Genomic DNA, 13,822 nt, shown 5'->3' on the forward strand with positions numbered 1-13,822 from the left:
GTTTGGTTTTGTGATTTACTATATTTGAAATCTAGACAATGAGTTTAGACGATCTTGTCGATCGAGACGTGAGCTTTTTAAGGGTTCATTAAATTACTTCGATATACTGCAACCTATCTGGATAAGTTATTTATAGAGGAAGGAATAAAAAAAGGTAGCCTAGAGAGGGATAAATAATTGGATAGGAACAAGTAATTCATAAATGTCGCTAGTATTTTACCTTGCTTGATGCCATGGAAATATGAAATTTCTGATAGGAATTCATTGAACTGAATTTAAGGAATGCTAGCTATAGAGATAAAATCTGAATATCCTAAAAGGTCAATCTTATTCAATATAATATTCAATATTTTATGTGTAGGGTCTGACAGTTGCCATACATTTTTGGTTAGACTTCCGACGCAGGAGTGATTACCGACAGTTCTTTGACGACAAGCTTTTTTTCCTTCGCTTCTTTGAGCAGATACATATCCCAATTCATCTTTTTATTTTAGCTCAGAAGCATCTCCATTTTGTTGAAATCTTCCTTGACATAAGTGGCCTGGTCTCTCGAAAGTTTATATATTGTTAAAAATACCTCGTATATGAACGCACCTTCTTTAAATAGAGAACGCTATACTATGAACATTTACATAAGTAGTTCGGCAATATTAATTTCCGAGACCAATCAAAGTTCATTTCCTTGGCAGAGGGCGCGGCGGGTTAGGTGAATTGTGTGTTCCACGCTCTACCAACCAACTATGACTCGAGCACTTCCTGTGGGGCACGTGCTCTTCTCCTTCATCTTACTTAAGATCTCTTTTTATTTTGTATTGGACGACATCTACACAAATAATCACACTGCTTTCCTTACAATAAATCCGTTGTTTGTTGTACGTATGATTATAAAGTTTTTTTCAGTAGGTTAGGGGACAATCTACTTCAGTTGCCTGAGTAAAATTGAAACAATAACGTGAGTTATGAATTAAAACCATCATTTCTATCATTTAAATATTCACAATAAGTCATAAATAATGATTTGAATATTTTCATAATAAACTGTGTGTTATGTGTTGCTACTTAGGTTGCTTTATTGTTTTTCAAAATATTGAATATACACTTTTGTATTCGTTTGAATCAATAGCCTAACTGTTTATCCATTCCGATTGATGTATCTCCAAAACATGTGATTTGAATGCATCAACCGTTTCTTCAGGTGTAGTAAAATGTTGACCTCGCAATTTATTTTTGATTTGCAGATATAAGAAATCATTCGGTGTAAAACAAGGACTGTATAGCGTATGACTCATCAGAACGTTTTGGTTGAACTTATGTATGAGAGCACGAATTGTCATGATGGAGAATGATTCGTTTTCTTCGATTTGTTTCCCTGATTTTTTCGATCACTTTTGGCAATAAAACACTGGTGTACCATCCAGATTTGTCTGCTTTTCGCTGCTATAATGGAACGGTGGGAACATGTCTATTTATTCCGGACACACAGTGTGCTTCGAATCGCTTCGTGCGCGAACAGCTTTGGTTGAATTTAGCTCGTCTTGAAAGACCCATATAGTCGATTGTAGTTTAGTTTCGATTTCATATGCGTAGATCCATAATTCGTAGCCGGTCACGATCTTATAGACGTCTTTTGAAGCATCGCTATTTAATTTGTTCAGCATTTCTTTGCACCAATCGGCATGAGCTTTTTTCAAACGATTGTCAAATTATTCGGTATCTAACGAGTACAAATTTTCCTGACAGTCAAATGCTCATGCAATATTAAATGTATTGACTGAAGTACATGGCAATGTCAGATTTGACATAATCACAATTCACAATAGAGTTGCCATATTTCAAAACTTAATTAACAACCTTTGTAGAAGTGGATTTATCATCATAAATCAAATAAATAAGTTTTCGTGAGATTCAATGACACAGAGAAGTAAAGAATATGGTTTATTTCCTCAATATTTACCTTCTGTATTGACCAGTCCAAGATATGAATATCGAAATCGATGATCACGAAGTCTTCAATTAGTGGAAATAAATCGTTGGGACTGTGAAGCGATTGATTGATCAACAATACTTAAATATATCCAAAGACTCGTAATTTATGCAATGGAATAGGCGTGAGCATTCTAAACAATTGTCATCATGAACTAATTTTTCACAATTTTCCAAAATTAGGGTCTTGTCTGTTCGCTACACGCAAGAAGCTTAATGATAGAGCTTCACTGAAATTCACTGAAACACTGAAAGGTACTTTTAGGAAGATCTTTTTATCGCCTTGTGTTTGAATGTGTACATATTGACCACTTGTTAGCTATATCAAAAAGTATATGTAGTGTATCATTTTTAAGTTTAATATAATCAATATAATAAAGTGTGAAAATCTCGCTATTCATTCTGAAACAACGAAATATCAACGTAAATGAGAGCAAGTTTAGAGGATTAGTCTAATTTGTATGTAATAATTTGGTTCCAAAATGTGATTAACGTGTATACTAGTAAATAATTATCCTGAAAATGACCCATATATTTCTTGACTATCTAACTTGGTTAAAAAGTAGCTGACCGCATTAATAGATATCTAATAAGTAACCATTTTATGTTTTTCGATCACATTTAGAAGCTATCTATACTCTTCTGAATATTTTCAAACTTCCAATTAAATAGATACCCAAAATATTTCGACGTTTTAAATGAAGGACACGTTTAATCAAGCCTGATGAGTTTTGTTTAATGTTGACAAAATGGCATAAATCTCTATGGTTCTCTCTTTTTGAGAACGGATGAATTTATATGATTCAAGTAGATCATATAAATAATAAACAAAAAAAAACAGATACTTTTTCTTTGTAGTTAGTATAGAGATCAAGATCCTTGTTTTTCTCTACGACGATTTTATTTTACTTGAGTTTCCATAGTTGGCTTTAGATTGACAATATATCTATGGTTTATAGACAGTAAGCTCATTCTAACGTACCCGTTACGAAATTAGAGGAAGAACTTTAAGAAACAGCTACAAATAATATCTTTGTAGAAGCATTTCAGAAACTATAAATCTATCTTATGTGAAAACGGGTAAAAATATATCAGTGCCATATAGACAAGGATGCTACATATCTCCCACACTTTTCAAGATATATGTGGCAAAAGCACTCTTTCAGTGGAAAAGAAAATGCAGAAGAATGGACATAGAGATTAACGACGATACTTGCTTTTGCACACTACAATTCTTCGATGATCAGGTGATATACGCAAACGAAAAAGAGGATCTTGAATATATGGCGAGAAAACTTAAAGAAAAATACAAAAAATGGAGTCTTCAAATTAATAATACAAAAACACAATATCTCTGAGTTTGTGGAGAGACCACCGATCTTGTTCTGGAAAATATTGAAACAATAAAAAAATATGATAGCTATAGGCTCAAATTTTAATCAAGAAGGGACGGATGACGCCGAAATAAAATCGAGACTGAACGAGGGTAAACTGATAATAAAAGAATTTAATGAAATTCTATGAAGTACATAGAAATGCAAACGAAGAAAAATGAGAATATAGGAACTACCAAAATGTAAGCAATGAGAAGGCATCTAAGACATCAAGTTTAGAAAGATTGAGTGATGAGAAACAGTTATAACATGTGTAGAAAGGAAACAACTGCTATGGTACGGGTATGTTCACAGAAGCAAGATTACCAAAGGGAGTAATGAGATAAGAAATTTATAATTAGAAATGTAGCTGCTGGAAATATCTATCATGTAATGCCTCTTTAAAAAAATCATCTCAGTGCTCGAGTAATATTTTTTATGCTCAGTGCTAGTAGATTTGATATATGAAAATTTGACATTGCCTAATATGATATTGTTCATGCTAAAATCCAGTTTCTCAACAATTAAGTCAAATAAGATGATTGATCATCAGATTTAAAACATTTTTTATTTGTAAAATAAGTTTCTATTCGTGTGCTCATTTACTGCTTGAGATATATATGAGAAACTGATGCTGATCTCAAATATTTTGCTGGACTAGAATACAACTTACTTATTAGACTACTGCAGCTGTGCCCAAAAAGTATACATGTATGAGGGTTTCAGAGAAAATTGCAAATATATGAAAACAATGTTAGTTAAATACATAAATACTGATTATGTAAATACCCGGTCAACGTTGTTCAATCACCTGGGTACCTAATTTACCTTCTATGTTAATAAACGGTTATTTCATGACTATGAAATTAGATTATCATCATAAAGTTATAGAGTGAAGGTTGAGGAAATGCTCGGGTCATTCATGTGTAACCCAAAGAAAGTCGTTGGGAAAGTTATTAATCGTGAATTAGCAATTCCTATAAGGACTAATTGTAGACTTTTAGGGAGACGCTTACCACCAAATCCTTGCAGTTGATATAGGATTTAAAGATTACAGACCATAGTTTACGTGCCTTCTGCGATAACGAAGTATTAGTCCTTAACATGAAGATTTCCTAGATCATGTCATCTTCAGTGATGAATCGAATTTTCACGTTGTTGGACATATTAACTCATAATTATAAAATTGGTCATTGGGGAGTGGTATGAATATACAAAGTTATTAGAAAAATATTCCGTTGTCGAGTAGTATGCGTGAGTTGGTGGCAACAAGGGTTACATGCCAGAGAGTTTTAAGCAGTCTCTTTAAGTTAAAAATCTGAGGAGTGCAGTTATTTTTTTCTTCACATTTTTTGCTTCAAATCAAGTGATTAAAGTACAAATTGGTTCAAATACCACCAATTTAACATAAAGTTAAATATTCATTTGGTAAAGATTTAGGCGACACAGAAATACAGAAAAATAATAAAATCGTGGAGGAAAGAAACGAGAGTAGATAATTTTGGGACAATAAAGTGGAGAACTATGTACGCAATCGACTTAAATACTACAAACATATTCAAATAATTGATAATTTCAACGGTTGGATTGTCATTGGAGGATATGTTTGTACGAATATGCAAAAGAGTATTTGGGTTTTGACATAAGTGCTGAGAAAAATTGAATACGATCTCAAATTCTGTGTATAGAATTCACTAAATATTTCATCTTTTCTCTTGAATTAGATTGATCTTTTATTTTTATGAGGAGCAATTCTATGTATTATTAATTGTAAGGTACCATTCGGCTTGTTACGTTTTTCTTCAAATATTTAGAATATTCTCTCGTTTACGTATAGTGGCATAGTAGTCACTTCTGTATTATTTATTCTAACATTCGAGTATTTGAAGAAACTGATTTATTAACTACCTCCCATTCCATTGAAGAAATTTTGTAAAACTTTAGTTTCGTGGCTAAACCTCCTCGATATATCTACATTCTACCAATAAAATTTGCATAAAAGTAAATTCAATACATTTGTGATGATACTATTAATTCTATACGCTGGTAAGTTTTTCTTATATCTTTTTAAGGTTGCGTTTCATACATAGTGCTCACAAAATTACAGTCAATATCCATTTGTTCCAAGCAAATTTTGTATAATAATTTTTGAGTAAATTTATATTTCCTTTTTAATTGAGGAACAAATTCCTGGTTGGTTACTTTTTAAAAAAATATAAAGTCCGTTTGTCCTGTATCTTAGCATAAGCTACTTCTTATCCTAATCTGCTCTACCTAGTCGTCCCTTTTTAATTTTCATCTGTGCTCCCTTTTCCTCACTCGTTTTATTTTTTTATTGCAGTTCTAAAGATGTCCAGTTGGAGTTAAGCACCCCAGAAGATTAAACTGGTGCACCAGAATCGGAACAACAAATACTCCAACAACTGGGAATTAGGTTGAGGGCTTCAACCATTACTGCTTTCTATAGATTAGTCTCAGTCTTATATATATATATATATATATATATATATATATATATATATATATAAAATAAATCCGAGTTGTTTTTATTCGTTGTACTCTTTTGGATACGCAGTTGATGCTAATTATTATTTTCTTTATAAATTTATTTGTTGCTGGAACTTTTTTTATTAATTAAATTAATAAGGCGTTTCCATCTAAATACCAGTTACTCATATACTTCAACTGAGGCCAAATACCAAGAAAAGAGTCTCCAGCCGGGTAATTAAGGTTACATAATAACAAATTAAACATGAAATATATCATGATCCTATAAGAATTATATCGATGGGCTGACTTAATCCTGCCCTGAACTTTCATATCTTTTATTTTTGATGGGAATATCTCTTAGAATGATGAGAGAGAAAATAAATGAATTAATTTTGTGTTCTTATTAGTTTTATCAATGTAATGGCCACCAAATAAGTAGTTTACGGATGCATCTGAGAAATCTATATATATGTATATAGATAACTCGTCCTATATGCACACCTGCTCTGAGCTCTTCTGAGATTTTTGTAAATTCCACAAATGCCGGTAGTTAATACAGTCTTCAGCGTTGACTCCATATTAATTTCAAAATGTAAGTACTTTGCAGTGACGGTACATCCTCTGTTTTATTGGAATACCGAATAAAATATACGTAAAAAGGGAAATGCCTGAATTGATCAATGATAATTATTCTATATAGAGGCTTGAAATTGATAGAATTTTGTATCATTTTTGGTTGAATAGACTTAATGATTACAATGTCATAAATGTGCTTTAATTAATTATGTATTAGCCTTCCATATTATGTATTATATTTCGAAATTCATCAAGTTCTTTCTCTCTGTATTCTTGCATTCATTGAATATGGGTGCATGCTAGTGATGGTTTCAATTCAGGAAATCAAAATATTGGTCGTAACATTTTGGATGGTGTCTGCTCGTGAGACATTGAAGCCGATAAAAACTTTTGACGATGGAGAAATTCTAGACATATAAATAATTTCATTTAATCAAATATATTTGGCTTCCGATAGGTTATACAGGAAAGACATATAAACGAACCTGAAAAACAGGGAAGTGGACAAAACAACCATAAATCAATCACAGGACTATAGTCTGTAAAAATATTCCATATGTGAGAAAGTTTCTATTTGCTCAAAGGTAGTTGCAGGAAGTTTTGAATAGAATTGAATTCCACAATTGTGAAGATTCGTAATGTGGGGCAGTTTTATAGGCCAATCAAATTAGACGTTGACCCTGTGCCTAAAGCTGTTAACAATTGTTGAATTCTCAAATTCCAACAAGAAGGGTTTACCTTCTATTGCTCAAATTGCTGTCAAACAATAAAGGGTTCAATGCAAAATGAAACGTTGCCAGCGTGTATGATTCAATCGGTATGACTGTAGTTTATATGTTCCTCTAGCAGTATATAATAGATGAAATGAACAATGAAGTCGCAAATTGAAGAAATGTAGGAGAAACAGTGAGTTTGTTCAACACACCCTTAGGTGAGTAATAAATCATAAATTTATTACATAGTTTAGCCATAGATGTTATCAATAATTTGCTTATCGATCCTCTAAGATTGATTTTTAAAAAAGTATTCTTTTCAAAAATGGTATTTTATGTAGCATTTCCTTACTTTAGTTTAATTTGACATACTTTTTTTATTGTAATCAATTCATTATTTTACAATTTGGATGGTATCAAAGCAATCCAGTGGGGTAGAAATCATGAAAAAGATGCTCTAGATCATTTGAAGCAGATTCATAATTCAAATTTTCGGCCAACTGGAGTATGGCTTACAAATTCAGGACTTCTTGGTGCTAGCCCTGATGGAAAAATTGATGAAGAAGAAGCCATTGTAGAAGTGAAATGCCCATACTTTTGATCAGAAATATTAAGTTGTCCGAAAAATTGATGAATTTTAATAAATATATGGTCACAATTAGTATCACTAAATTCAAGGAGCATCACATATTTTAAAAAAGAAAAAATCTTACTTATGTATTTATACCTTGAAGGAAACTGTTGTGACAATTGTATACTTTGACGATTCATTAAAAAAAAACATTTCACTTTTGGAAAATTTCTATATCGAACAATACTTACCAAAGTTGTTAGACAATTAAATAAAAATTTTTGACATGTTTTTCAATGTGATTTTAGGTTATTCTACAGTGTTAGCAGATATATTATACAGTTGGAAAAATCTTTACTATTTATTTTACACTGAAAAGCCATTCTTTACAAATTTTTGTTTGCTGAGGATATCAGGAAATTATGTTTGGAATTATTTTTTTTTAATATAAATGTACAATGCTATTTTGCCAATAAAGATTTTTGAAAAAAACTACTTTAAATTGCTATATTGAATGTACTAAAGTTGGGTGATTTTTTTTTCTGTACAAAAAACTTGTAAAGTAAACTAAAACACTGCTTGTGGCTTAATAATTTATTTGAAGATTGTAATGACTGTAGTCTACTGACAAGAAATCAAATTATATTTGTTTAGTCATTTATAAATTAAGTAAAATCTAAATATACATTTTTTAAATAAAAATTTCTAAGCTTTTTACAAAAAAAGTCGAATAAGGAAATATATTGCTACAATAAAAAATATTTAAAACTCAAAATTATGATATGTACTTTGGCTCAACTGGACCTGGTAGTGGTTCGGTTGAAGGTCCTGGTGGTTTCTTCTGTAATAATAATAAATTTAAAACATAAATCTTTAAAAGTGAATGTTATCATTCTCTTACCTTATGAGAGAAATCCATCTATTCCTCTCGGTCTTGTTTTTTGGGAACCGAAAAAACTTACATGGATGTCTATCAATATAGAGAGAAAGATAAATAACAGTACCCTTTTAAGAAAGAGGGAATTTCGTGGCGAAGAAAGTATGTGAGAGTAGAAGCAGAGTTGAAAAGAGATAGTGGAAAATATGTTACACAGATGATACCTAGTTTAATGATGGAAATATCGTACCAACAATTTTGCGGAATATGATCATGAATATTAACCTTTTGTCGATGGTTTATCGTTCAAGAGCCCCATCAAACAAGAGAAAATGCCATCTTAGGATTCGTTGAAATACGTTTAAAAATATTTGTTTCTAGAAACAAATTGCAAATTGACATGCTAAGAAAAATATTAAATTCAATGATTCACTTTTGAGAATCGGAACTTAGCATGATGTCTTTTTGACTGTTTAATTGCTAGTAGCCAACCAACATTCTGTAACGTAGTTACAGAGGAAATCTTAGATCTCACTGTTGTAAGTCCTGTACTACAACGTAAAATCACAATTGGGAGTGTACAAAGAAGCTGCACTTACCGACCATAAGAACATTCGTTTTGATCTCAAATCAAATTTTGAGGAACAGCTGTGTACTGAATTTTGACACAAAAGGCTAGATCGCTCTATAACCGAAGGTCCACTTTCAGGAAAATGGAGAACACGCTTACTTATAGAGCGGCCAAAACGAAATACTCCAGAGATCTGTATAAATTCGAAAGAATAACGTGGTAAGGCTTGGGAGGCACACCAGCCGCTGTTAGAATACAAAAAATTTGAGCAACAGACTATATCAATGAAAGAGCGAAAATTGGAAGCTGGAGCAGGGCTCTCGTAATATTTCTTTCGCTCAAAAGTATTACTTGGGCTATAGAATATTTCAAGTTGTACAAATCTCTATACAGAACTATACAGAAAAATTTATCATAAGACAATAACAGCTGCCAAAGATATTTATTATAATAGGAGACTCGTCAATTCTCGTAATATTTCTAAAGATGGTTCATGGTCCATTGTGAATGATCTAAGAAATAAAGCTTCTTCATCGATAATCTCTACTTCACCTTATAACCTCAACCTTGTGAGTGTAGCCAAAAATATATCCATATCTATAACTCCTTCTTATGATCCGCTATCATATCTTCCTAATCCTTTATGCACGTAGTTTTAGCAGAGCTTTGCAGTACAATTAATTACATCAAAAATAAATACTCACGTGGAACTCCTGGACTTACATTAAAAAAGTTTTCGTTTCTGCTCGATTTTACATTAAATCACCTTATTAATTTAATTAACGTTTCATTTCAAAATGGCACTTTTCCCAATTGCCTTAAGACGGCTATAATTAAACATATGCATAAAGGAGGAGATAAAAATCAAGCATCGAATCAACGCCCAATTGCACTCCTCTCCATGTTATCTAAGATCATAGAAAGATTGGTCAAAAAGAGGCTTTCTCCATTTCTGTTTGAATATAATTATATATGTATATATATATATATATATATATATATATATATATATATATATATTTATATATATATATAACTACCCATTAATTTGGGTTTTTGAGTAACAAATGTGCAAATAATACTATATCCTCCTTCCTTTATTATGTGTACTCTAGCTTAAATAGTCGTCACTCCACTGCAACAACTGTTTGTAATTTTAATTAACAAATTGCAGTACTATGGTTTCAGGAGAACACCTCTAGCGCATGGTTTAATTTATACCATACCAACATAATTCAGCTTATAAGTGTTGATACAACAATGTCATCTTGCAAACTATTTTGTTTCTTCTGTTTATAAACGAAATCGCCCATCTAGACATCAGTGGTAAAATATGTCTATTTGCATACAACCCTAGTTTCTCTTGGAGCAACCCTAAACTCACGGCACTTCATAGGACCATATCTAGTAACCTAATCACCCTTAAATCATGATGCGATTCTAATCTTCTCTGTCTCAACGTTTCTAAAACCAAAGTTTTATCATATAAAAATATAATGTAGCCTTTTTATTAAATAACACTACCATTGACTTCGTTGAATCTGTAAAAATCTTAGGGCTTGCTGTGGACAATTCCTTGAAATTGGAGTTACTTATTGCTGCCTTATCCAAAAAATAAGTTCCTCTCTCTCGAAATGTCTGTCAATGAGGTCTCAGCATTAACCCCTCAAAGACCACCCTAGCTCCATCCACTAGTATGTTCCAAAACTCCTGAGATTGAACAGGGTCGATCTAGCCTTAAAATCAGATATTTAATATATTGAGGTAACCAGATAGCCATAAGTTATGAAGTGCTTCATACAAATGCTGCTGCATGGTGGGAGGAACATGTAGAATAAAACCCAAAAAGATGTATAGATGTAAAAATCCGTTATGCGACCTATCATAACCTATGCAGCTTTCATATGGTAGCCAAGAACAAAAACTAAAACAACCCTAGCTGAACTGCAACGGGTGGCTGTCCTTGAAATAACAGACGCGACACGATCATGTCTAGCTGTAGCACTACGTCATTTTAGACTTACTTCCTTTGAAGACTTTTATAGAAAATAAAGCAATGAAGTGAGCAGTAAAAGTATACAAAGAACGGAAAATTAAGCCTGCCCGGCTACTTGCCTGGGCATTCCAGCATTCTAAATGACTGTAGGGTACTTATGGATATAATTACGGATGTCATGTCTTCCAAATTATGTTAATTTCAAATTAAATGAACAAGAAAATCCGATTAGTAGTGCCACAATGTTACCTAACAGCCGTAGATAAAATATATCGAACATTTAGTGAAGTAGGAGCAAAATATATGAAATCTTGATAATTGTAACGAAATTATTGTCAAACCCGTAGTTGTGGATCTAGCCGAAGAACATACTAATGAATCTGAAGATGACATAGATGACTTAGATTAGAATAAAGGTAACTTTTACCTGTAAACATTGTTCATCTCTAACAGGAATGCGTGCGGTCATATGTAAACCGCTTGTACGTCACATACTACTCATTCTCATAAAAGCTCTATTCATGAAATGATTCAATTGTTTTTGGGTTAGTTTCTCGGAATTAAAACAAAACTATAAGCACATTCGTTGCGACAATTCTCCATTCTCTTTAAACAAATTAACACATTTCACATGTTAACACGTCGTATTCCAGGTTCGTTTTCTTGATGTCCTTGTTGATTTTCCTTTATATCGTGCTTTTCGGTTCTTTGAAGTGGCTATCGTCAATACCGGTATAGGATTATACAAGAAATAAATAAATAGTTGCCTTTGAAGTCCTCTCGTTTCATAGTTCAAGAGGTCAGGTTTGCATGTAATATCGGAACATATTATTATATTAAATTCGTGGCAATTTATTTCCCGTTGAATGTGCATATTTTTTATTGATATATTTGAGTACAAAGTATAATTGGAAAAATATATATTTTAATCTTATAGAAGAATCAACGTAGAACGGTGTAACGATGAATGGACATGAATATAACAAATCGGAGTAACCTCTGGAAAGTATATTATTTCGTTAAACTTATATTCGTTATAAATATAATGCCACAAGAAAGTAAATCACTCTAAATTACCACGCAAAAAAAGGAAAACAATTTAAACTTGATTTGAATCAGTTACATTTTTCCATATAAACTTTGTATGATATACAAGGTAACTTCATCCCTTCACCCTACAAAATTAACTTAACCAAAAAAACTGAAAATTTGAATGAACTGTTTTTATATTAAGTACATACCAAGTTTCCGTTCCAAAATCTTATCTTTTCCATTCGTTTCTCAATCAATGAATTATTAATAATTTCAAGATTTGTACTACACTACACTACATTGATTTCTTAGTATGGTGTATATAGTACAGGAGAGAATAGAAATTGTAGAATTTTGTGAAAAAAATTGTTGCAACAAAGTCAGACTTTTTAGATTCATTTCAAGGTAAAATTTGAGAAACGTATACTGACCTCAGAATTTGAAAAATTGGAATATGTATGAAAGTCCACATATATTTTAATAATACACATGATAATTGAAATTCTACACTTTCTCTTTTTGAAATAAAAAATAGAAAACAAATATTGCTCGATACATTTTATAGCAGATTTTATACAATTATCGAAGATGCTCTGAAACAGACCACTTGCAATATAAAGTGGGTGACTGCGTAGAGCTAGCAAGTGACGATTTATTTTTAGTATTACTTACACGAATATTTAAGGTAATATGATTTCAATGGGTCACCTTGTATATAAAGTGGAATGAGGTAGATTTATGTATTTCCGTAAACACTTACCAAGACTATGTTTCCTTTTTTTCCGATTATTTGTGCTTGAGCTCTGTTTGAATTGGCTACACAATAGAGGACTATTCCACTACATTACAACAACTATATTTTTCTTCTAGATCATGAAATATGAAACTTAGATTCCTAAACAAAAAAATTATAGGGTTCATTTAATTTTCCGAGCGTAAAGATACGGTAAAGATTTGACGGATCAAAAAAATTTTGAAAATAGGACTGTATGCTATTCGCGCGTTGGGTGTCGCGTTTGCCCATATTGAATTAAAAGTGCATTCGAATAAACATTTGCTAGACCTTATTGACGCGGTTTGAAGTAAAATTATTCAAATTTGGATTTATAATCTTAGATGACAGCTGGATCCACCACTACACTGCTAAAATCAAAAAACAGTCAAGACAGTGTGAAGGGCGAACATGCTTCGAAAGGTAAAGACGTTTTCAATGGCCGTAAAGTTGTGGCGACCATTTTTTGGGATAGTCTTGGGATTGTTTCCATTAACTATGTTCAAAAAAAGAAAACTGGAGGGCATTACGCATCTTTGCTTGATAAGATGAAGGAAGAGATTGCGAAAAAAGCAACCGCGTGGGAAGAAATGAAAAGTGATCTTTCATCAGGACAACGCACCTTCTCTTGCACTTGGTAGACCACTTACCTTATTCACTAGATCTAACCATTAGTGACTTTTTTATATTTACCAACCTTTGAGGAGATATATTTTCATCCGACCAGGACGTTATCGCCTTTTAAGGAAAAAGACGGCAACTATTTGGAAAGTTTCAAAAAGTCAGAGCATCGCTGGAATAAATGTATAGACTATAAGAAGACGATGCTGAATAACGAAAATTATTACATATGAGAAAAATGTCTAGC

Source organism: Diorhabda carinulata, chromosome 2 (assembly GCF_026250575.1).
Source record: "Diorhabda carinulata isolate Delta chromosome 2, icDioCari1.1, whole genome shotgun sequence".
Lineage (NCBI taxonomy): Eukaryota > Metazoa > Arthropoda > Insecta > Coleoptera > Chrysomelidae > Diorhabda > Diorhabda carinulata.